The sequence below is a fragment of the Pyxicephalus adspersus genome, chromosome 5, assembly GCF_032062135.1.
Source record: "Pyxicephalus adspersus chromosome 5, UCB_Pads_2.0, whole genome shotgun sequence".
Taxonomy (NCBI): domain Eukaryota; kingdom Metazoa; phylum Chordata; class Amphibia; order Anura; family Pyxicephalidae; genus Pyxicephalus; species Pyxicephalus adspersus.
In genome coordinates, this window is record NC_092862.1 from 118,258,797 (window position 1) to 118,265,184 (window position 6,388).

General features: G+C 38.8%; 1 protein-coding gene across 3 annotated transcripts in view; it reads right to left on the reverse strand.

Moving 5' to 3' along the window:
* The window catches only part of XIRP1 (xin actin binding repeat containing 1), a 20,056-nt gene extending 13,929 nt beyond the window's left edge, over positions 1-6,127 (reverse strand). For 2 of the 3 annotated variants that reach the window (XM_072412563.1, XM_072412566.1), the window contains exon 1: positions 6,007-6,127. The gene's annotated coding sequence lies outside the window, so the exon portion shown is untranslated. The remainder of the gene's footprint in view (positions 1-6,006) is intronic. The other variant, XM_072412565.1, reaches the window with a different exon arrangement.
* Positions 6,128-6,388: the final 261 nt, after the last annotated feature.

Consider the following 6,388-nt stretch of genomic DNA (forward strand, 5'->3'; position numbering starts at 1 on the left):
GAAAACTTGGTGTCAATGTTAATCATGTTAAAGAGAGTGCAGCAACATAAATTGGACCTTTGCACAGCTTTAAAAAATGTCTGTTCTGGATGAACTGTACACTTTAAAATGCTGTTGGGCATTTGTAATACTTTGCAGTTAGGTGCAAATGCTACCTATAATAGCTTGCAAGAAAAAACTAGCTATGTGTAGTAAACAAAAGCAAAAATGTAACTTGTTGCTGTGGGCAAAGCAGTCACATTTACTTTTCTCTGTTGATGAGGTGTATTCTGCCCTCCTATTTCATGAATTTGAACTGAGCAAAATTAGAATAGGAATCTCAAGTTGCAAGCTGTAGAAGTCATCACTCAACAAGTGCCACTGCCAACATGTAACCTTGTCACAATATTTGCCCTGGTTGTAATGTGCCTGGCAGTCAGTGATAAATGGAGAGGCAGTCCGGACACATCCTCTCTTGCAGTGAATGGAATATGTGCTCTGACAAAGGCCTCAGTAATCTCTGGCGCCTCTGCTGTGGCCTGTCTTGTGGAATTCTCATAGATGGCTAGGCACTCATAATAGCCGGATAAGAAACCAGTGTGTCAGTCTAATCTAGGAGACTTTATATTTGTCAGCCATTCACAGCCGCACCGATTTATGGGTACAAATTCTATTGTATAGATACCCATAAAGAACAGTGTTATGTTACAGATGCCAGAAGAGTTTACTAAAATATAACATACAGTAAATGTAGCAGATTCTCTCTAAAAAAATAGAAAGGATCTTATAAAAATAATTACTTTTAAATTCATTTTCCATTTGTGGTTCAGCTATTTGTACTTATGTTGGAAGCTCTTTGAAATGACTAAAGTCTACCTCTAGCCAAAACTCTTTCTTTTAGTTTTGAAAAGTATGGAAACACTAGAACCTGTGCCATTATTTTCATTGTTGACTGTCACTCCATTAGGGATATTTTCCAATATTTTATCCCTTTGAGATCCCAAAAAGAAATTACGATAAAAAGGATTACAGTAATAGAAAGGCACAGACAGAAAAAAAGAAACTCACTGTGCTTCTAACACTTCTTAGTCCACTAAAAATATATGTGTTTGTTGGACCACTTTCATACATGCGCAAGAAAGAAAGTGCTGCTGGCTTCTCCCAAGTGCATAGCAAACTTCTCTTGTGTGCCAAGGAGGGACTGCAGGTAATATTTGCATGTGGCTACAGTTGTAACTGCATGGCTAATTCACAAGCACCTAGCCCACCAAGGCACATATACATAGAGCAAAAATGATACTTTGCTCTCTAACACAATAGTTTTTTTATGCACGGAGTTTAGGCATTCTGTATTTTTGTCCATTGTGTATTGTATCCAGTTGTGTATCACAATTAACTGGCCAGGCTATGGCAGTTGCAACATCTTTATTATGTTAACAAGCAGTAAATATGTTTACCATCAAACACTCACAGCCCTCAGTAAATGCAGACACTGTAGAATAATTGATCCCCAAATTTCATGATTTCTCAACTCTGAGAAGTCACTAAAGTCACTGATAAGATGGCAAACTGTTGAAAGAAAGCTAAAAGTATTCTTACTGTAAGGCTTGAGGATAATTTATTTGAAAGTTTTTGCAGCTATAGAGGTAAAGTCAGGGTTTGTCTTAAAATTTATTATTAATTGTGCTTAGGTAAATATCTAAATGTGTATTGCTTGACCACAGTACTACTAGGTCCCAGGTTCGAATCTCGGCCAGAACAGTATCTGCATGGCGTTTTCAGGTTCTCCCTGTGTCTGCGCGGGTTTCCTTCAGGTACTCCGGTATTACTCTCACATCCCAAAAACATGCAGTTAGGTTATTTGGCTCCTCTGAAAATTGACCTTAGACTGTATAAATGACATATGACCATGGTAGGGACATTAGATGGTGAGCCCCTTGGAGGGACAGTTAGTGTCATCACTATGGACTTTGTACAGCACTGTGTAATATGATGGCGCTATATAAATGCTGTGTAATAATAAGGTTGACATCAGCAGTTGGGTGTCTAATTTAGGGTGGTCATACATTGGTCATTGGGTGCACAACCTGGTACATGATTAGGATTCCCTGATAATCACACATTGACCACAAAGAAACCAGTTACCTTGTTCTTGTAATACAACAAGAAAGCTAAGTGTAAACTTATAATGCTGGTAACAAGATGTGAAAGCTGGTTGCACTCCTGGCACCATTGTTATCCTGATTTTTCACAGATGCTCTACAGGAGCAATGCAGCTAAATATATTCACATGTAACATCCTTAGCACTCGAAATATTATAGAGAATTATATTTATATCCAGAAGTTATAGAATGGCATCTCAAGCTTCCCATACAGGTATTTTATATTACGTCAGACCCTTGTAATGATGTATACAGAGATTTAGTTGCTTGTTCCATATTGCCTAATAAATATTTTATACAAGCAAAGTTTTTGAGAGATTTCTGAAAGTCGTTGCTACTCTTTTTGCACAGACAGAATTATAAAAAATAAATAGAAATATGTCACACCTCTTCTAGAGACAACTGGTGTGGAAGACTAATCTCAGAAAAATAGATCACACTATGCTATATTTTAGTCTTTGCAAAATTCTGTCTAACATAGGAATGTGGCTGGAGTATTCTAGGATCCACACTGCACTGAGGTCCTCTGCAGCTGTCCTCTGGCTCCAGGATGTGGCCTCCTCCACCACTAGGCAGCTGTCCTGAGCTGGTCTTGTCTTCTTTATAGAAGAATCCCAGGCATTTTAAACAGAATATTATTGGCTGGCCCTGAGGTCATATATACCACACCCATGACCACTTCACATACACAATGCCTGGTGTGAAAGAAAGAATAGATCTCCTAAAATATACAAATGAGAATAGGGAACCTAAAGTAGGCTGGAGAATGTTAAGATATCCATATAAAGAATATAGAAAATGTAGGATAATGGAGAAAAAAATATTAGTTACAATTTCCGTAATTAAGGAATGAGCAGTTTACAGAATTTCAGAGGCCTCATATGTGGCTATTAAAGTGTACCTGTTGTTTCAGAAACAGCACAGCAAGGTTTAGAACCTCAAGTTTTCTATATTGCTGTCTGTCTCCCTGTGAGATTCAAAATCTCTATTTGTTTTTGGGTCTAAATGTTTTCAAGATCCATCTTGTTGTTTGGCAACATTTTTCATTTTATTACCAAATGTGTGAATAAACCTTTGCTCATGATTCATACAATTTATATTAGTATGTAGTCTGCAAAATGTGTGAATTTAGGGTTTTAGTTGAGTGAATCGTGGATAAAGATTACAAACAGACCATTAATTTTCTATGTGGAAGTTAGAAAAATCCAAAAGCTTGAGTTGTCATTGGAATGAGAGTTGATTGACAACTTTCAAATGGGTATGCTTATACTGGTAACAACTGTATTAAAGCAGCGGTCGCCAACCAGTGGTCTGTGAGAAAATTTTGGTGATCCGCGGCTCTGGCTGGTGCACCCCCGAGCGGGGTCAAGAAAAGGACCCCACTGGGGGGACACACCGGCCAGAGCCGTGGACCACGTCCCCAGTACAGTTCTCTGCTCAGGGAGGTAGGCGGGCTGTGTCCCTGCGCACAACCCGCCCACTCTCCCATCTCAGGCTCAGATCCGCGGGGCAGGGTTATGCTATAATGACGTCACTCTGGGGGAGGTTTCTCCCACTTTGTGTGACACCCAGCTCCCCACGCATGTGTAGTCGGTAGCCGGTGATTTTAGTGGTCCGGACCAAAAAGGTTGGCGACCACTGTATTAAAGGATACTTCCTTGTTTTGGATGGAAACTCCCTTCCTGTGGGGTCTATAAGACATGAAGAGAAGGAAAATCTCTCTAATAGAAAACAGCTCACTCAGCTTCAAATGAAAAAAAGTTTGTGCTTTAGCTTTAATTCCACCAAAGGCTGCATATGGTAAAATATTGTTTAATTAAAAAGAATAATGTTTTAAATTGAGAGTAAGTTGACAGTAAGCTGTAGTGACCAATAAGATATTACCACTAACATTTCTTAATAAAGCAATCTGTAAAAATGAATCATAAATAGGGACTTGAAAAGGTAACATAGTATATGTTTTGTGGAAAAAGATCAGTTCCTAATCTGAATACTCATTCTGGGTCTTTGCCTAAAGCTGCGTACACACTGCCAATTTTTGTCGTTGGAAAGGATCTTTCACGATCCTTTCCAACGACAAGGGAGTGCACGATGCATGAACGGTGCTGTACATACAGCACCGTTCATGCTCTATGGAGAGGGGAGGGGGGAGAGCGACGGAGCGGCGCCCTGCTGCGCGCTCTCCCCTTCACTTCCATTAGGATCGGCTGTCGTCCATCGTCCGTGGATCCGGCAGGTCGGTCGTCCGGACGATGGACGACACCGACTGTACACACGGCAGATTTTCGCCCGATAATTGGCCGATGCCGATTATCGGGCGATAAAAATCTGACGTGTGTACGTAGCTTAAGATAAAGGAAGCCAGTGGAAAAGCTATCTGCATGGGGTTTGTATGTTCTCCCTGTATTTGCACGGGTTTCCTCCAGGTCCTTGCACATTCCAAAAACATGCAGTTAGGTTATTTTGACTTCTCCCCAAAACTAACCTTAGACTGTGTTAATGACATATGACTATAGTGAGTACATTAGATTATGAACACCTTTGAGGGACATCTGGTGATATGACTATGGACATGCGCTGTGTAATATATTGGCGCTATATAAATACAAATGGATAAATAAAACTAGTATATGCATAAATTAGTAAGCAGTGGCAGCCCACTTCAAAACAAGTATTTGTTTAGCCAGAGCTCTATACCATTCCTTTCTCTATCCAACAGAAAGTTTTAGCCTTATATACTTTAGGTTTCCAAAATATATCAGAACTGAAATAAAGATATCATATCACAATCCTAGATTGTAAGCTTTTCAGGGCAGGGTCCTCTTCTCCTGTGTCACTGTCTGTATTCGTCTGTCATTTGCAACCCCTATTTAATGTACAGCACTGCGTAATATGTTGACGCTATATAAATATAGGTAAATAAATAAAACTAGCAAATGCATTAATTGGTAAGCAGTGGCAGCCCACTTCAAAATAAGAATTTGTTTAGCCAGAGGTCCATACCATTACGTTTTCTATCCAACAGAACATTTTAAAGCTAGGAAGTATATACTTTAGGTTTCCAAAATATATCAGAACTGAAATGAAAAGGTTTGATGCTGAGCAGATATTACATCTATGATTCAGCTGACTTCTATTGACCAACAAGATGCTGGTAACATATTTTTGTGTGGTCTGACCCAGACTTATCTCTCATGCTGAATATGGGGTGCTAAGATATCTGACTCTCTGTTTTCAAACTGCATTCCAACATGACTGGTTCCACTTTGACTTAGACAATGTACAGGTGTGACATTCACACACTGCGTGCATTGTTCTATGGAGAACACAACATTTTATCACATTTACAAAAATATATTGTGTAAAAACAAGAAATAGTGATATTCAGAACATCATTATCATACCCTTAGTAAGCACAGACATGTCCTATTAATCACAAGCAATGCTTTAATCTGTCCTAGTACAAATTTTGGGCCATGTCTAGACACTCTAACCCTCACTTTATCCCAGTGTTACTTTTTTGCTCTCTTTCTCCAAATACTAATTTCTCCTTAATACAACTGTGCCCTAAGTTGAATCAAGCTATATGGGTATTTTTATTTATATAAACTGTACAACTAAAAGCAATCAACAGAAAAAACAAAAAATATCTAAGTGTCAAACACTACAATCAATAGAATACCTTAAAACAAGAATATAAATGCCTAAAAATGAAACCCGCATTTGCAACACAGTTAGCTCTATTCAAATCCAAATATTGTATACCCATTGTAACATATATAATAATATCCTACAGTTATAAACATTCACTGTCCCAATAAACGCTCTTATTCTATAAAGTTAAAATAATATTATAATACTTACAAGAACAGACAAGGTCTGAAGTGTGCTGAATAGAAAGTCCCTAAGTAGGTTGATCAGCTCCCTGTGTCCTTGGCAGGACCTGCAACTCTCATTCTGTCTGCCTAGCAAGTGGCAGCTGTTTTTATCAGGGAACTGAGCTATGTTGGGACCATGAACCTACATAGCTATTTTTAGGAAATTGCAAGTGCTTTACTATTCTGTGAGTTTGATTCAACCATTACTCTGCTGAAACCAAAGGAGGGAAACATATCAGGTACAAAGGAATGGTAAAGGACACTTAGCTCATGAGTGTTTGGAAATGAAGTCTGTTATGGCTCTGGCTGAGTCATTGTCAGACATCATGTCCTATGATGTGGATGATTTGTAGGAACACCTTAGAAGG